Source organism: Diaphorina citri, unplaced genomic scaffold, assembly GCF_000475195.1.
Source record: "Diaphorina citri unplaced genomic scaffold, Diaci psyllid genome assembly version 1.1 scaffold1834, whole genome shotgun sequence".
NCBI classification, from domain to species: Eukaryota; Metazoa; Arthropoda; class Insecta; order Hemiptera; family Psyllidae; genus Diaphorina; species Diaphorina citri.
The window spans coordinates 6664-26631 of NW_007379260.1; the positions used below are offsets into that span (position 1 = coordinate 6664).

At 37.7% G+C, this 19968-nt stretch overlaps 1 long non-coding RNA gene across 1 annotated transcript; it reads right to left on the reverse strand.

Annotated features, from left to right (window-relative positions):
* Positions 1-1326: 1326 nt before the first annotated feature.
* Positions 1327-17406, reverse strand: LOC113470800. The gene is made up of 2 exons (XR_003393727.1): positions 17052-17406; positions 1327-1370 (listed from the first exon to the last, which is right to left on the reverse strand). It is a non-coding gene; the product is annotated as an uncharacterized LOC113470800 (long non-coding RNA).
* Positions 17407-19968: the final 2562 nt, after the last annotated feature.

Genomic DNA, 19968 nt, shown 5'->3' on the forward strand with positions numbered 1-19968 from the left:
TCCCTCCCACCGTTCCTCTCTTCTGTCTCCCTTCTTTCAATTCAATCAGTATTTTTCAAAGTTGTGTAAGCTTAGTGTGCTATAAATCAGGAATAATTTCAGGGGCAGAAATGTTTTGCTGTTTGATTTGTTTTATTGAGTAACACAATGATGGAAGGGGTAGGAGATGGGAAAGTGGGTAGTTGTAGGGTTAATGTGGAAAGGTAGGTAGGTGGTATTAGACTGGGATGGTAGAGGGTAGCTATTTTTAAGGATAGATAGGTTAGGTATGCAGTTGTAGGAGCAGATAGGTAGTTTTAGGGAAGGAAGAAAGGTTGAAGAAGGTAAGTGGGTAGGTGTAGGGTTTGTTGTATTTTTATTCAATAAATTATTGAAATTTCATAAGTTGAACTAAGCTTAAAAAGTTGTAGGTAGGTATTATTGTTTTCATTTCTTGAAATATGTACGTACGTACAAATTTAATTCCTCATACATATTTATGTTAAAATGTAGTTGGTACTTCGGTACCTATGTACCTACTTAACTTCTTTTTTACTCGAGTAGAATATAAGAGAGATTGCAGAAAAACTGAGCGAGTTGGTGCGAATTTATCTCTGGCAAATTTCTAGCATCAGCTTTTGAAAAGCCTTCTTCTAAACCTCTAGCTCTTGGATACTTAATAGCATATTTTACGCTAAATAAAGCTCAATTCAAATCAAAAGAGACGAGATGAGAAAAATTAACTGTAATCCGTACCTTATCCCCAACCATTTCTTCCGAGAATCTATTTGAGGAGAATAAAAGAAAAATCCACTAAAAACAATGCCATTTACCTACTAGAAAAAGATGATCCTGATCCACTTTTTTCTGACTTCCTGTTCAGAATCAGATGGAAATGACAGTTTAATTTTATTTAAAAATGTTCATAAAGTTCTCTGGTCTTTAATAAGCCTGGTATTGTTTGTTGAAAACTCATGTTTAGGGTTCTGCAATATGTACGTTTGTAGTTTGTATGTACGTACTCAATGTGTCCCAGAACTTTTTGGGAGCTTCCTTTTAAGTGGCAGGGTTCTCCTGAAGGAGCTCTTCCACCCAACTCATTATTTTCTTTCATTGTGTGCCTTTAAGATTAGATATTTTACCAGGGAGTTCTTGAAGTCCTATACATACATCTTGTGTGTCAGTAATGTATCAGCCTTACCAGATATGCCATCATAAGTCCACCAAGGAGCTCTTCCACCCAACTCATTATTTTCTTTCATTGTGTGCCTTTAAGATATTTACCAGGGAGTTCTTGAAGTCCTATACATACATCTTGTGTGTCAGTAATGTATCAGCCTTACCAGATATGCCATCATAAGTCCACCATTCTTCCCAGCTGGCGTAGATATCTGAAACCAAAATCAGAAAATTAGGTGTCATTAATAATCTACTCTACAGTTATTTTTGGTCGGTAATGGGACTAATGGACCCCTCTAAGTTGGTATTGTAAAAAAAGCTTTTTTTTTCCTTTTTTTACACAAAGGAAGAAATAATATTTGGGTTACCTTGATTACCTTGATGGACCCGTGGTCTCATCAATGGATGCAGAAGACTGTCTCCACCGATGCAGGTCGCAATAGGTCCACAGTCCTCCTCCATCTCTCTCTCTCTCTCTCGTTCTTTCCCTCCTTCTCTGTTTCGTCCTCTCTCTCTCTCTTTCTTTCCCTCCTCCTCTGTTTCGTCCTCTCTCTCTCTCCTTCTTTCCCTCCTCCTCTGTTTCGTCCTCTCTCTCTCCTTCTTTCCCTCCTCTTCTGTTTCGTCCTCTCTCTCTCTCCTTCTTTCCCTCCTCCTCTGTTTCGTCCTCTCTCTCTCTCTCCTTCTTTCCCTCCTCCTCTGTTTCGTCCTCTCTCTCCCTCCTTCTTTCCCTCCTCCTTTGTTTCGTCCCCTTTCTCTCTGTTTTCTCTTCCCCTCCATCCTGCTCTTTTAAACTTCGTCCCGTATTCTTTTACTCCCCCTACCAAGTATCCCCTACTCCCCTAAATGGACTTTCCATTCATACTAGCCCTCTTTTCTGACCCATCTCTCCTCTCTCTCGCTTTTCCCTCTCTTTCTCTCGTCTGCTCTTCATTCCTCTTTCTCTCTCCTCTATAATTTTCTCCCCCCCCCTACCCAATGCCTCTCTACTACCCCCCCTGTTGATTTTCATCTCTCTCTCTCTCTTCTATTAGCTAAATCCCCTTTAGAGGTGAGCAATTTTCATTACCTATTTTTTCGTAAGGCGCTTTTACTCTAGCTACGGGGTATTACCTTTTTGCTAACTATAAAATCTTGTTTTTGGCATACGAACTGGATCATAAAGAAACCAACCCTAATGGAATTGTTTGTCCATGTTTATTTACTTTACTATTATTTTGGTGTTCGTTTTCCACATAACATACGATGTACATGGAGATTTTTCAACAAACAAGTCTCATTTATCATTTTATACTGCTGGGGAAAAAGGAGAAAAACAGGTCAATATTGCCAACAATGGCAGAGTAAAAGGCCACCTTGGTCTCTCCATATTTCTCCATCCCTAGCATATTTACCTTCGCCAGTTTTTTAACTTCCTTTTTTTCTCCTCCACCTCCACTTTACCCTTCTCATCCCCTTCCTCCTCCTGCTTCCAATATTGCCAACAATGGCAGAGTAAAAGGCCACCTTGGTCTCTCCATATTTCTCCATCCCAAGCATATTTACCTTCGCCAGTTTTTTAACTTCCTTTTTTTCTCCTCCACCTCCACTTTACCCTTCTCATCCCCTTCCTCCTCCTGCTTCTTTTTGACTACATAATGTATTTTAATCAGCTTTCATGTGGCGCTTGCTATGAAAAACTCATTTTTTCTTCCATTCTATTATTTACAAACTTGCTCATTTGCTTCTTATTGTCTGAGTATTGGTAATTAAACCGCCTTAAACGAAAAAATGAGCTGGTCCCTTGGATTCTCGTTTATCCAGGTTCGACTGTATTTTGTTTATCTGTTTTTAATAGCGTCACCTATGTTAAGCTACGCCGAGCAAGGCTAATAAATGGATGGGTGACTTAAACATTATATTGGTATTTATTAGGAAACATTAAAAGGAATAAAGGGAGAACGGGCTCGCAGAAGCAACTGTGAAAAGTGTTAGGAAATAAAAAACACAGGGCATAAATAAAATAATGGGAAATGCAATAGAAAATAACAATGCTACCTCTCGTATTAAGAGCAAATAATATTCTGAGACTTGTGAGGAGGTTCACAACGCTTTCTCCGTTGTTTAAGGTCCGTAAGTGAATTATGCAAGCTAAACACCGACTCTACCTCCGTTAAGGTGTGTCCAAACGTAGTCGACGCCGTCGACTTCGACTGAAACCGTACACTACCTCGACAACATAGATTCACCTCGTCGATCGACGGCGTTGACCATTTACTGTAGGCGTTGACCATTTACGGTAGGATTTAGGATATGGCTAGGCTTGCCAAACGTCCCGAATTTCAGGGGGTGTCCCGGCGTCCCGTTCAGTTTTTCATTTTGGGGCGTTTTGTCCCGAATTTCCGTCTCTCTTCTCTATTTTCTCCATCTTTCTATTTCTTCTCTTCTCTATTTTCTCCATCTTTCTATTTCTTCTCTCCTCCTTCCTCCCCTCCTTTTTCCTTCTTGTTCTCTCCCCCTCTCTTTTCAACTTGGACATAACTCGGATCTCTCCATGGGGTTTTTATCTATGCCTCCTCTCTCTCTCTACCCAATCGCCTCCTTTTGTCTCTCTCCCTCTCCCTTCTGAATTTTCCAAACAGTGTTCGGACTCAGAACAATGAAGTCATAATTTGATCGTCTGGACATCTCTCTCTCTCTCCCTTCTCTCATTGCAAATTTTCCCTTTTTCCTACCATTTCATTTGAAATACAGGGTGCATTCAGATAAAAATCACACAAGGTTATAGACAAACCTAAAGAGAATTTACTAATAGCCTTTTCAGCCTAAGTCCTTTTAGCCCAAGGGTAAAAAGTGAGGAATGTAGAATCATTCGTGGAATAGGTCTCTTTTATGATGTTTTCGTCGGGAACACTCACATTATGACAATGCAGTAATAATAATTTCGTGGTACGTACCTGGGTAGCTACACCCTGTTGAATTTTCAATCACACAAAACCCCCAATATTAGATTACCTACCCTCCCATACATGATTTTGTTTTCCCATAACTTTTCAGCACAGCTTTTTCACCTACAAACACGATTTCATCAGAGGCAGAGGTAGGGAGGCGGGATGTATTTTTTATTCATTAGGTATACAGGTTAGGGCCTATTAGTATGGTAATTATTATTATGTTTACCTCCCAGACTATTTATTATGGTCATGATTAGTATGTAGACTCCCCGATCTATTAATTATCCACTATTGTTCAAATTGACTTCGCACACTTGTGCTTTCACGTTCAATTTGACTTTTCTCTTTCTGTATACTTGCGCTACAAAATTGAACAACTGGAGAGACTCTGGACATGTAGTCACACAAGGTTATAGACAAACCTAAAGAGAAGTTACATATAGCCTTTTCAGCCTAAGCCCTTTTAGCCCAAGGGTAAAAAGTGAGGAATGTAGAATCATTCGTGGAATAGGTCTCTTGTATGATGTTTTCGTCGGGAACACTCACATTATGACAATTCAGTAATAATAATTTCGAGGTATGTACCTGGGTAGCTACACCCTGTTGAATTTTCAATCACACAAAACCCCCAATATTAAATTACCCACCCTCCCATACATGATTTTGTTTTCCCATAACTTTTCAGCACAGCTTTTTCACCTACAAATACGATTTCATCAGAGGCAGAGGTAGGGAGGCGGGATGTATTTTTTATTCATTAGGTACAGGTTAGGGCCTATTACTATGGTAATTATTATTATGTTTACCTCCCAGACTATTTATTATGGTCATGATTAGTATGTAGACTTAGGGAGGCGGGATGTATTTTTTATTCATAAGGTACAGGTTAGGGCCTATTACTATGGTAATTATTATTATGTTTACCTCCCAGACTATTTATTATGGTCATGATTAGTATGTAGACTCCCCGGTCTATTAATTATCCACTATTGTTCAAATTGACTTCGCACTCTTGTGCTTTCACGTTTATTTTGAATTTATTCTTCCTGCCTACTTGTGCGCTACAAAATTGAACAATTGAAGATTCTGGAGAAAGATTTGATTTTGTAATTTAAAGTATAATTTTTTTGACCTTCCGGAGAACCTAATCGGGATTTGGACCTTCTGTGTGCAAATCTAGTTTACACTCCCTTGGCCCGTGATGTACCTCATACAGGTAAAAGAAGTCCCTATAATACTGCTCCTATAAAGGTATGTGTGTAGGAATATATGAAGATGGAATTTACCTCCTTTTTTTCTTCCCAAGGAAAGCGAATATTATCAATATTTGTAGCACGTTTCAGTGACCATCAAATTTGTATGTAATCAGAGTAGAAGCTATACCCAAGTCCCGAGTATACTTTGCATGAGCTCTTAGAACGTATAAGGGCGGCTTGAGAATTTTGAGATGTTCTTTTTTTCTGGAATCTTACTAATCCTGGTAAACAGGAGGGCGTGGGTTCGATCTCAGCTGAGGCATGGAATTTTATCCTCGTTTATTTGAGAATTTGACCACATAATAATCTAAGGGTTAGGTGGTAGAGAACACCTTTGGCTTTAACCTCACCTCGGTATAAGACGCAAGATCAAGACTAGTAAAAAGGATAAATTATTTTAGTGTTACAGGTATTTCTTTAATTTTAATTTAATACCCACCTACATTTTTATATTATATCAATGGTTGTTTTTTTATCCCTGGATTAACACCAGAGCACAACAGAAAAAAAAAAAGTGGTTAAGAAAAAGATTTGCATTTTTTTATACTCTAAAAGTATAGTTTTTAAATGAGCTAGCTTGCTTACATTGAAAAAAATCCTCGCATTGCAATGCATATTGGTAAGCCGCAAAATCATTTAAAGGAAAATTTATACACCTACATGTGGAAAGAATGGCACGGGGGAAAAACGGTACAGCTTTTACCTCTTCTGTACTGTACTGGTGCTAGACAAATAGATTTTCGTATAATCATTACTTCATTACTTTTCATCAGTAAATGGTTTCTTCAAATTAAATTGATCCCAAGGGCACTAGACCCTTGACAAATGGAGTGTGCCTGAAGGCATGTGATGTGTTAAAATCCACTCGACCCCAAAGATCCACTTCAGATTACAGTTAGTGTGATCTGTCCAAGTCTAGACTCTAGAACGGAAACAGACCCTAATTTTGTTAGGACGGATATTACAGGATATACTCCTTGAAGAACCAATTGGCCATAATATTAAAAGAAGTATCTACGCAATTAATATCACTGTAACCTTTTTTTAGATCAATTGTGACCAGAGTTTTCTCCCTGTCTGCATAAACATGTCCTTAGCATAAAAACGGTACAACTTTCACCTCTTCTGTACTGTACTAGTGCTAGGCAAATAGATTTTCGTATAATCATTACTTCATCACAAATTTTCATCAGTAAATGGTTTCTTCAAATTAAATTGATCCCAAGGGCAAGACAATTCCTAGACCCTTGACAAATGGAGTGTGCCTGAAGGCATGTGATGTGTTCACATCCACTCGGCCCCAAAGATCCACTTCAGATTACAGTTAGTGTGATCTGTCCAAGTCTAGACTCTAGAACGGAAACTGACCCTAATTTTGTTAGGACGGATATTACAGGATATACTCCTTGAAGAACCAATTGGCCATAATATTAAAAGAAGGATCTACGCAATTAATATCACTGTAACCTTTTTTTAGATCAATTGTGACCAGAGTTTTCTCCCTGTCTGCATAAACATGTTCTTAGCATTCCAGTTGTGGGAGATACATTTATGGGATTCTGAAACTTTCCTAGTTTTTGCCATCGTAGATGCTAGGATTGAACCTTGGTGCACCTCCAGACCCTTTAGGATTGAACCTTGGTGCACCTCCAGACCCTTAGGATTGAACCTTCGAAAAGCTAAACATGCAGCGCTGTAAATCTTGGGAAAAAAAGTAATGAAGAGCAGACGAGAGAAAGAGAGGAAAAGAGTGAGAGAGAGGAAATGGGTCAGAAAAGAGGGCTAGTGTGAATGGAAAGTCCATTTAGGTAGTAGGGGATACTTGGTAGGGGGAGTAAAAGAACACGGGACGAAGTTTAAAAGAGCAGGAAGGAGGGGAAGAGAAAACATAGAGAAAGGGGACGAAACAGAGAAGGAGGGAAAGAAGGAGAGAGAGAGGACGAAACAGAGGAGGAGGGAAAGAAGGAGAGAGAGAGAGGACGAAACAGAGGAGGAGGGGAAAGGAGGAGGAGAGAGAGAGAGGGCGAAACAGAGGAGGAGGGAAAGAAGGAGAGAGAGGACGAAACAGAGGAGAAGGGAAAGAAGGAGAGAGAGATAAAGTAGAAGTAGAGGGGAAAAGGGAGAGAAAGGGAAAGAACGAGAGAGAGAGAGAGAGAGATGGAGGAGAACCATTTGGAGTGAATGGAGGTTCATTATTTTATGTTTATTGTAGTGATTACACATGCATTATTTTGTTTTCAGGATTTAAATTTAGACGCTATACATGAGTAGTATGAGTACATACTTCAGACCCCCCTATAACCTCCCTTTTCTCTCTCCCTCTCGTTATTCCTCTCCTACGCTCTCTCTTCCTCCCTCTCTTTCTCTCTCTCTCTATCGCTCTCCCCTCCCTCTTCGTCTTTCCCTCCCACCGTTCCTCTCTTCTGTCTCCTTTCATTTCAATTCAATCAGTATTTTTCAAAGTTGTGTAAGCTTAGTGTGCAATAAATCAGGAATAATTTCAGGGGCAGAAATATTTTGCTGTTTTGATTTGTTTTATTGAGTAACACAATGATGGAAGGGGTAGGAGATGGGAAAGTGGGTCCCTCCCTCTCCTGCTCTCTCTCTCTCTCTATCTATCTATCGCTCTCCCCTCCCTCTTCGTCTTTCCCTCCCACCGTTCCTCTCTTCTGTCTCCCTTCGTTCAATTCAATCAGTATTTTTCAAAGTTGTGTAAGCTTAGTGTGCTATAATTTCAGGGGCAGAAATATTTTGCTGTTTTGATTTGTTTTATTGAGTAACACAATGATGGAAGGGGTAGGAGATGGGAAAGTGGGTAGTTGTAGGGTTAAATGTTAATGTAGAAAGGTATGTAGGTGGTAGAATGGGAGGGTAGCTATTTTTAAGGATAGATAGGTTAGGTATGCAGTTGTAGGGGCAGATAGGTAGTTTTAGGGAAGGAAGAAAGGTTGATAAATGTTAATAGGGTTAAATGTTAATGTAGAAAGGTAGGTAGGTGGTGGACTGGGAGGGTAGCTATTTTTAAGGATAGATAGGTTAGGTATGCAGTTGTAGGGGCAGATAGGTAGTTTTAGGGAAGGAAGAAAGGTTGAAGTAGGTAAGTGGGTAGGTGTAGGGTTTGTTGTATTTTTATTCAATAAATTATAGAAATTTCATAAGTTGAACTAAGCTTAAAAAGTTGTAGGTATTATTGTTTTCATTTCTTGAAATATGTATGTACGTTTGTACGTACGTACAAATTTAATTCCTTATACATATTTATGTTAAAATGTAGTTGGTACTTCGGTACCTATGTACCTACTTAACTTCTTTTTTACTCGAGTAGAATATAAGAGAGAACACTTGGATACTTAATAGCATATTTTACGCTAAATAAAACTCAATTCAAATCAAAGGAGACGAGATGAGAAAAATTAACTGTAATCCGTACCTTATCCCCAACCATTTCTTCCGAGAATTTATTTGAGGAGGATAAAAAAAAAATCCACTAAAAACAATGTCATTTACCTACTAGAAAAAGATGATCCTGATCCACTTTTTTCTGACTTCCTGTTTTATTCTACTTATCAGATGGAAATGACAGTTTAATTTTATTTTAAAATGTTCACAAAGTTCTCTGGTCTTTAATAAGCCTGGTATTGTTTGTTGAAAACTCATGTTTAGGGTTCTGCAATATGTACGTTTGTACAAATTTCCCGTAAAAAAAAAGAGGGAGAACGGGGGGAAGAATGAGCACGGGGAGAAAAGAAACAGAAAAAAATCCCCTAAATAAATAAAATAAATGCTACCCCACTAACAGTGGCTTTAAAGTTCCAGGCAAGTTTTATTGTACAGGGAGGAAGGTGGGAAAAAAATATTAAGTAAATAAAAATAAGAATGATTTTTTTTTTTTAGAATTTGTTCTACGCAAGTACTTGAAAGTTCCAAGTGATTACGGGAAGTTTCAAGTTGGTCTGCTCTCCCCGTGTAGGTAAGGTACCCAAGTGGAGAGGTATTTTCGAGAAGACATCTCGGTTGCACTTACTTTACGAGTAGGACAGGTAAGACTAACTTCTGCTAACTGATCTACAATTCTTTGCTGCCTTAGCTATCTTTTGTTAATGTAGAAGGGGCTCAATTCATTCTTTAGTTTATAAGTGGGCGATGAAGAGGAAGTTTTATAAGAAGACATCTCGGTTGCACTTACTTTACGAGTAGGACAGTTAGGACTAACTTCTGATAACTGATCTACAATACTTTGCTGCCTTAGCTATCTTTTGTTAATGTAGAAGGGGCTCAATTCATTCTTTAGTTTATAAGTGGGCGATGAAGAGGAAGTTTTATGGAAAGCAAATAAAAGTGGAAAAAAATCAAAAATTGGCAGAACAAGCATTAGGCACGTTTTTCTTAGCACACTGTAAGCCAAGACACACAGGTACGAAAAAAAAGCTTTTAAGAGATAAAATGCATTAACTTTGATTGATAGAACACTCAGCAGGGGAACCTGATAACACAACCAGCTATAGTGCGGGATTGACTGATTGATTGACATGATAAAATTTATCAAATAAAAAAATACTTGTCAAATACCCCCCACGTCCAAGATAACAACAACTATAGATCTCGGAGGCGCTGAATGGAAAAAGTGAATTACTCATGGAGGTATAAGATAGGGAAGGGGAAGTAACGATCCCGATGTGTATCCTTCAAAAAATGAATAAAGCACAACATGGTGTTCTCATGGAGGTATAAGGTAGGGGAGGGGAAGTAACGATCCCGATGTGTATCCTTCAAAAAATGAATAAAGCACAACATGGTGTTCACAAGAGTGGCGCGAATTTCAAATTTTGAAAACCAAAACCAGTAAAATAACAGGAGGAAGAGCTTATTTAATCATTATTGATGAAATTATTTCATCATTATTGATAAAATAAGCTCTTGTGTGAAAAAAAGTTCATAATCATGCACTAATAAACCCGATGGTTCTCATAATTTGAAATTCGCGCCACTCTCATGAGCACATTTCGCCACACGATTTCGGAACGATAAGACCTTAGCAGTTACAGCTCCCTCTGTCAAACCTCTTCAAAAAAAAAAACTATCTTCATCTTGAAGTCAATATTCCGAGCCCCCGGGAGTCAGGATTTCACAATTTTATCGAATTTCTCCCGGATTATCATCTCGCCCCAAAGATAGAGATTATTTTTCTGCTTGCTTTTCATCTTTACACGAAGAGCTTATTTAATCATTATTGATGAAATTATTTCATCATTATTGATAAAATGAGCTCTTGTGTGAAAAAAGTTCATAATCATGCACTAATAAACCCGATGGTTCTCATAATTTGAAATTCGCGTCACTCTCATTAGCACATTTCGCCACACGATTTCGGAACGATAAGACCTTAGCAGTTACAGTTCCCTCTGTCAAACCTCTTCAAAAAAAACTATCTTCATCTTGAAGTCAATATTCCGAGCCCCCGGGAGTCTCCAAGATTTCACAATTTTATCGAATTTCTCCCGGATTATCATCTCGCCCCAAAGATAGAGATTATTTTTCTGCTTGCTTTTCATCTTTACAAAAGCTCTTGTGTGAAAAAAGTTCATAATCATGCACTAATAAACACGATGGTTCTCAAAATTTGAAATTCGCGCCACTCTTATGAGCACAACATGGCGGTTTGTTTACATTTTTTCAAGGATACGCTTTTATAACACATGAGGTATAGGGTACCCTCCCTCCACTACTTGAGCTCCTTGGAATTACTTTTAAGATATTGTGGATAAGTTATCGTCACGTCTATGCTGAAACCGATACTTATTTTTCAAGGGGTTTAACGTCCCTGTATATCTGCTGAGGTTTTAAGTGACGGGTATTTTACCCTCGCTTACCGAGACCTTAGCAGTTACAGTTCCCTCTGTCAAACCTCTTCAAAAAAACTATCTTCATCTTGAAGTCAATATTCCGAGCCCCCGGGAGTCTCCAGGATTTCACAATTTTATCGAATTTCTCCCGGATTAGAACGGCTGGCTTTCTCCTGGCTTTCTTCTCTCTTCGATTTCGGGACGATAAGACCTTAGCAGTTACAGTTCCCTCTGTCAAACCGCTTCAAAAAAAAACTATCTTCATCTTGAAGTCAATATTCCGAGCCCCCGGGAGTCTCCAGGATTTCACAATTTTATCGAATTTCTCCCGGATTATCATCTCGCCCCAAAGATAGAGATTATTTTTCTGCTTGCTTTTCATCTTTACAAAAACATCCGCCATGGAGGCGTCATCCTCACAGAAAAAAAAAGACTCATAACAATAAAACGAGAGAAAAAAGTTTCACAGTTTTTATTGTTGCTTCCTCAGAAAATAGGGAGAATTTCCCTCACGAGGCTGAGTGCACCCAGAGATAGCTGTGACTGGTGCTGTGTGTCCAGTTGGTCATTCTTCTAGTTGTACACCTTGCTCCGCAGTGCTCAACTTTAGTGCTTAGTGGGAAACTTGTGCACATATTCTTCATGACAAGACCTACGTAACAATCAAAATATTAAGAAGAAGAAGAAATAGAATCCAAGGAATTTGAAAATTAATATCCAAAAACGCTATTCATAAAGCTTTTTTTTATATTTTTGTGTTTTTGGTTAAAAGCATTGTGCTATCATTCCAACCCTAAACATATTCTTCATGACAAGGCCTACGTAACAATCAAAATATTAAGAAGAAGAAATAGAATCCAAGGAATTTGATAATTAAAGCTTTTTTTATATTTTTGTGTTTTTTTTTTGTGAAAAGCATTGTGCTATCATTCCAACCCTAAAATCCCTCCCGCCTCTCTTCCCCCGTTTTTCTTCCCATGTTTCGAAATGAACTTTCGCCAAAATAATATCCAGTAGAACTAATATTATTGCAGTCATCGTTATGTATTTTATTTTCCCATCCCCCCTCCCCTAAAAACTGACAAAGGGAGGGGAAGGATGAGGAAGAGAGGGGAAGGGAAAAGTTTACTCCCAGTCAAGGGAGAAGGTTGTGGCGCCACAGACTCCAGACTCCAAAGGGATTTTCCCCTCATTCAAATGTATCATATCTTTTTAGTGTCTGAAATCTCTAAAATGTTGTCTTCCCTCCCCCCTACGATAGAGCCGCGTTTTATCCTGCCATAATTCAAAACTGCATACCACTCGCTAAAATTGTTTACAATTGGCGTACATTTAGGAATTCCATCATAAACTGAATTATGGAATTCCATTTCACTAAACATTTCCAAATTCAAAATGAACCTCATTAATGTTGTCTTCCCTCCCCCCTACGATAGAGCCGCGTTTTATCCTGCCATAATTCAAAACTGCATACCACTCGCTAAAATTGTTTACAAGCAAATTGTGGAGATTTGGCGTACGTTTAGGAATTCCATCATAAACTGAATTATGGAATTCCATTTCACTAAACATTTCCAAATTCAAAATGAACCTCATTAACCTTTCTTATGTACCTAAATGCCTAGCTGGGAAAATTTTAAATTCGAAATAATAGGATAAACTATAAATATTTTGATGGGATGAATAGAAGATGAGCATTTTCCATTAGCAAGCACACTTTACATACAATATTTTTCCGAGAATTTAGTTGGTGGAGATGGTTCAGTTACAAAATCTAGTTCGGGTACAGATTTCCCTAAAAATATTACGAATAATATCGTGTTTTTCAAAATGTATCAACACAGACGTTACCAAAATAATTTAGCATGGATTCTTGTTGAAACATTTGTGCCCTTATGCGATGGTGCCGAATGCCTAGCTATAAATAATTTGATGGGATGAATAGAAGATGAGCATTTTCCATCAGCCAGGCACACTTTACATACCTACAATATTTTTCCGAGAATTTAGTTGGTGGAGATGGTTCAGTTACAAAATCTAGTTCGGGTACCACTTTACAGATTTCCCTAAAAATATCACGAATAAAATCGTGTTTTTCATAAGAGTTTTTCAAAATGTATCAACACAGACGTTACCAAAATAATTTAGCATGGATTCTTGTTGAAACATTTGTGCCCTTATGCGATGGTGCCAAATTCAAAATGAACCTCATTAACCTTTCTTGTGTACCTAAATGCCTAGCTATAAATAATTTGATGGGATGAATAGAAGATGAGCATTTTCCATCAGCCAGGCACACTTTACATACCTACAATATTTTTCCAAGAATTTAGTTGGTGGAGATGGTTCAGTTACAAAATCTAGTTCGGGTACCACTTTACAGATTTCCCTAAACATATCACGAATAATATCGTGTTTTTCATGAGAGTTTTTCAAAATGTATCAACACAGACGTTACCAAAATAATTTAGCATGGATTCTTGTTGAAACATTTGTGCCCTTATGCGATGGTGCCCATTTCCATTTTTTATTTAATTCAGTCAGATTTTCCCCGAGATTTCTCTCCGACGAACATTGTGTGAACTATGTTATTGTGAAAAACCAGGGAGGGTATAACATAATTTGCTGAGGAACATAATTTGTGTTCGGGACTAACAGTGAGTAAACTGGACAGATTTAATGATAGGGATTTCCTGTTCTCTTTTTCAGCACCTGATGCCTTTTCGGTTGCGGAGATTAGCTAACATCATGATTATCTGACTTTCAAGGGTTCTTTTATTCAAGTTTTGATTTTGATCCACCTTTCTTTTCGGTTGCGGAGATTGGCTAACATCATGATTATCTGACTTTCAAGGGTTCTATTATTCAAGTTTTGATTTTAAACAGTTGAGAAAGAACATACGAGAGGGGTGGGAAATATGTGCGATTATTGTAATTTTATGATTTTGCTGCTATTATTTTAAGGAATATCTTGGTAGGTAGATAGGTAGTACGTACGTATATATAAACGTACGTAGGTAGTACGTACGTATATGTAAACGTAATAATGTAAGATCAAGACTACTTCTGAGGACATTTTTAAGAAGCGTAAGCTTTAAACGGAGTGGCCCACAACCCCACATCATCATTATAGGTACCTAGATATATTTTGACTTGGTGGGGTTGAGTGCTATCTACAAATTGCTTACCATGTGACGTGACGTAATGTGGAATAAATACTTGAACTTAATATATAGGAAGGTACTTAAATGAGTATATACTTCTGCTGCTTATGTCTTTTGATAGCTCAATCTTGGCAATCTCATTTGACAAATGGATTTAGAATTCGAACTTGAATAACTTTGAAGAAAAAATACAAAACGGAATTGAATTAAAAAACAAACGTCTTGTAATAAATATATCGGTGAATCTTCTTGCCTGTGCCTGCTGAATGGCACATTGCTTCATTCTGTCAGTAAATTTCTTTCTTGCCTTTTCCCGTCTTCAGACGAGGTCGGTGTTTTTCGTCAGCCTCTCAATCAACTCTAGGGTGGTCCCTTGCCTTTTCCCGTGTTCAGACGGGGTCGGCGTTTTTCGTCAGCCTCTCAATCAGCCCTAGAGGGTGGTTTCTTTCGGAGTTGACATTCTGTTAGTAAACTAGAGCTGTTTAAAACACACGCCTTGAGTATGTACTAAGAAATTTTTCAAGATACTTACATTGCTATTTTAAAACTTCATCTCGAGGAAGTACCAATAATCCTGAGCAAAAAAAATAAAAGACTTTCTTCTTTGAATCTAGCTTTTTTTATCTCTATCAGTATTGAAATTTAATTTGAAAATGCATTGAGCTTTAATATTCATAAGATTAGTGAAGGCGATAAGAGAGAGAGAGGGGGGGAGAGGACTAAACAAAACTATCTGACATCAAAAGCCGCAAGGTGGAAAGCTAAGCATACTTCAGCAACAGAGAGAACAAAGTGGAAAAGGATTCAAAGTGGACATGTACGTACTCAATGTGTCCCAGAAGTTTTTTGGGAGCTTTCTTTTAAGTGGCAGGGTTCTCCTGAAGGAGCTCTTCCACCCAACTGATTATTTTCTTTCATTGTGAGAATTTAAGATATTTTACCAGGGAGTTCTTGAAGTCCTATATACGTACATACATCTTGTGTGTCAGTAATGTATCAGCCTTACCAGATATGCCATCATAAGTCCACCATTCTTCCCAACTGGCGTAGATATCTGAAACCAAAATCACCTCTCTTTATCCAATGGGATTTTAACCAGCTCCTCAATTGCCGTTGCGAGGCGGAATATATCCCGCTATAATCAACCATTCCTTCATGGTTACCGTTGCAATCACCCATAAATAAATACCAACGGCACTGACTATAAGTGAATCCGTCAGAAATTCAGAACTACTATCTCTAGTATCTATCCAGCCCTGATGAGAACTTTACGAATATCTCGTGTACATGCAGATGTTGGGCTAGATTGCTTCAAATATAACATGTAAATTAGTCCCCGAGCTCTCAATCCTCTAGCTTTCTCTTATGTTTTTATGTACGAGCAGAAGTTGAACATGGAAAAAAATTTGCTGCTTTTTATTTTTATTGAAATACATAAAACGGGGACAATAAATGAGACGGAAGAGGAGAAGGAGGACTATAGGGAGGAAGGAGTTGGAAGAATATAGGAGAAGGAGGACGAGAGGAAGGAGGTGGAAGAATATGGGAAGAGGGAGGAGAAAAGAGAAATGTGAGAAAAATATGACAAAATTTTGAGCTCGTACATTTGTTTTTTCATCTCTAAATTTTATTCTTGTATTTTTCTCAGTTTTTTTTTAGTTTTAGGGAAGGAACCACCCAACTGATTATTTTCTTTCATTGTGAGCCTTTAAGATATTTTACCAGGGAGTTCTTAAAGTCCTATTCATACGCATGTGTGTCAGTAATGTATCAGCCTTACCAGATATGCCATCATAAGTCCACCATTCTTCCCAACTGGCGTAGATATCTGAAACCAAAATCAGAAAATTAGGTGTCATTACGAAGATCTATAATCTACTCTACAGTTATTTTTGGTCGGTAATGGGACTAATGGACCCCTCTAAGTTGGTATTGTAAAAAAAGCTTTTATTTTTTTTATCCGTTTTCTTCATGTTTAGTTGTATTCCATGTCTCACTACCGTAGGTTAATGCAGGAAGCACATGACTGTTAAAGAGATTTAGAACCATGTTTGGGTTAGAACCACGGAATGATGGATACGACAAGGATTTTCATTTTTCCACAGCAAATCCCTGGGGAAATTGTATAATGCGGTGTAATTTTTTTTTTTCCTTTTTTTTTACACAAAGGAAGAAATATTATTTGGGTTAGAACCACGGAATGATAGATACCACAAGGATTTTCATTTTTCCACAGCAAATCCCTGGGGAAATTGTATAATGCGGTGTAAAAATATTTGTGTCGCTGAAGACGGCTTTCAATAAAAGGAGGAAGTGTTTTCCTATAAGACAATTTTATTTATTCTATCCCCCTTGTACAGTTTTACAGGGTGGCTCTATTTGCCATCAGTAACAATGATAAGGATAAGGTATTCGATATGCGGTATCACAAAATAAATGACAATATTGTCGTTTTTTTTTTACTACGTACCTAGTACCTACAGACCTACACAATACACAAAATAAATGACATCAATATTTAGTGCCTCTGTTTCCCCCAATTTAAGAGGGTCTTAGAAACTTTCTGTCTGGATAATACACTTTCTCTCGCCCTAGCTCCTGCCTTCCAAGGCGTCTCGTCTCCACTAATTTTCTGAAAATCTTGTAACAAAGGCTTATCCACTAATCCTCTAAAAAAAAAGGAAAGCAAATACTACGTACCTACACAATATTTAGTGCCTCTGTTTCCCCTAATTTACGAGTTAGTATCTCAGGACCCCAGCAGTCAAACTGTATGGAACCAAAAGTCAAAAAAAGTAAGAGGGTCTTAGAAACTTTCTGTCTGGATAATACACTTTCTCTCGCCCTAGCTCCTGCCTTCCAAGGCGTCTCGTTTCCACTAATTTTCTGAAAATCTTGTAACAAAGGCTTATCCACTAATCCTCTAAAAAAAAGAAGGAAAGCAAAAAGTGGAAAATTTGGCAGAACAAGCATTAGGCACGTTTTTCTTAGCACACTGTAAGCCAAGACACACAGGTACATACGAAAAAAAAGCTTTTAAGAGCAGTACTGCATTAACTTTGACTCATAACAATAAAACGAGAGAAAAAAGTTTCACAGTTTTTATTGTTGCTTCCTCAGAAAATAGGGAGAATTTCCCTCAAGAAGGAAAGCAAATAAAAGTGGAAAAAAATCAAAAATTGGCAGAACAAGCATTAGGCACGTTTTTCTTAGCACACTGTAAGCCAAGACACTGATAGCTGTGACTAGTGCTGTGTGTCCAGTTGGTCATTCTTCCAGTTGTACACCATGCTCCGCAGTGCTCAACTTTAGTGTTTAGTGGGAAACTTGTGTACATATTCTTCATGACAAGCCTACGTAACAATCAAACTATTAAGAAGAAGAAATAGAATCCAAGGAATTTGAAAATTAATATCCAAAAACGCTATTCATGAAGCTTTTTTTTATATTTTTGTGTTTTTGGTTAAAAGCATTGTGCTATCATTCCAACCCTAAAATCCCTCCCACCTCTCTTCCCATGTTTCGAAATGAACTTTCGCCAAAATAATATCCAGCAGAACTAATAATATTATTGCAGTCATCGTTATGTATTTTATTTTCCTATCCCCCCTCCCCTAAAAACTGACAAAGGGAGGGGAAGGATGAGGAAAAGAGGGGAGGGGAAAAGTTTACTCCCAGTCAAGGGAGAAGGTTGTGGCGCCACAGACTCCAGACTCCAAAGGGATTTTCCCCTCATTCAAATGTATCTGTTTATCATTCTCACATGGCACACATCATAACATTCGTCAAGTCTTTTTTATTTCTCTTCTGTACCTAAATAAATTTCTAGTAGACTTTTGCTCTTATAGAATGGCTTTAGCTGATAAAAAAACTTAGGATGGCTTGATTTGGCTCCAAAAACTGTTGGTGCTTTCTACAAAATGGACTTTTGTTCTTCCTTTGTTTCCATCAAAATTTCCTCAGAACAAAAAAATACCTACACTTTAAAGGGCAACATCAAGAAAATCAGAAGAGACATTTATTTTCAAGACAACCGTTTCATTTTTCTTCTAGAAAAACATTTTTTACATACAACTAAGCAAAGACCATTTTTCTCTGTTTTCAGATGGTTACAAAAGAACTTTTCGCGAAAGGGAGAAAGAAAAGAGCGCTCTTGTAGAATGGCTTTAGCTGATAAAAAACTTAGGATGGCTTGATTTGGCCCCAAAAACTGTTGGTTCTTTCTACAAAATGGACTTTTTGTGTTTTCCTTTATTTCCATCAAAATTTCCGCAGAAAAAGAAAATACTTACACTTTAAAGGGCAACATCAAGAAAATCAGAAGAGACATTTCAAGACAACCGTTTCATTTTTCTTCTAGAAAAACATTTTTTACACACAACGAAGCAAAGACCATTTTTCTCTGTTTTCAGATGGTTACAAAAGAACTTTTCGCGAAAGGGAGAAAGAAAAGAGAAAAAAAAGTCAGAAACAAGACAGCCGTTTCATTTTTCTTCTAGAAAAACATTTTTTTACATACAACTAAGCAAAGACCATTTTTCTCTGTTTTCAGATGGTTACAAAAGAACTTTTCGCGAAAGGGAGAAAGAAAAGAGAAAAAAAAGTCAGAAAAAGGATTCATAATATTTAAATGAATAAAACTTAACGTTAACTAAGGGGAAGAAGGAGAACAGATGGGAGAGAAAGGAAAGAGGGAAAGAAAGAGAAGTGTCCCAAGATAGAGGGAGAAAGAGAAGGGAGGGAATAAAGATGGAGGGAAATATGGGAGAGAAAGGCAGAGAGTGAGGAAGCAATTAAAAGTTTTTAGCGGGAGTGTTAAGTATGATTTCTCCCCAATGGTTTGGGGAGAGGGTAAAAAACACAAACAGTTGAGAAAGAACATACGAGAGGGGTGGGAAATATGTGCGATTATTGTAATTTTATAATTTTGCTGCTATTATTTATGTCCCAAGATAGAGGGAGAAAGAGAAGGGAGGGAAAAAAAGATGAAGGGAAATATGGGAGAGAAAGGCAGAGAGTGAGGAAGCAATTAAAAGTTTTTAGCGGGAGTGTTAAGTATGATTTCTCCCCACTGGTTTGGGGAGAGGGTAAAAACACAAACAGTTGAGAAAGAACATACGAGAGGGGTGGGAAATATGTGCGATTATTGTAATTTTATAATTTTGCTGCTATTATTTTAAGGAATATCCTGGTAGGTAGATAGGTATTACGTACGTAATGTGTGATTTATAGAAATTTATATATAAACGTAATAATGTAAGATCAAGACTACTTCTGTGGGCATTTCTAAGAAGCGTAAGCTTTAAACGGAGTGGCCCACAACCCCACATCATCATTATAGGTACCTAGATATATTTTGACTTTTTGACTTGGTGGGGTTGAGTGCTATCTACAAATTGCTTACCATGTGACTTGACGTAATGTGGAATAAATACTTGAACTTATATAGGGAACAGTTGAGAAAGAACAAACGAGAGGGGTGGGAAATATGTGCGATTATTGTAATTTTATAATTTTGCTGCTATTATTTTAAGGAATATCTTGGTAGGTATTAGATAGGTAGTACGTACGTAATGTGTGATTTATAGAAATTTATAAACGTAATAATGTAAGATCA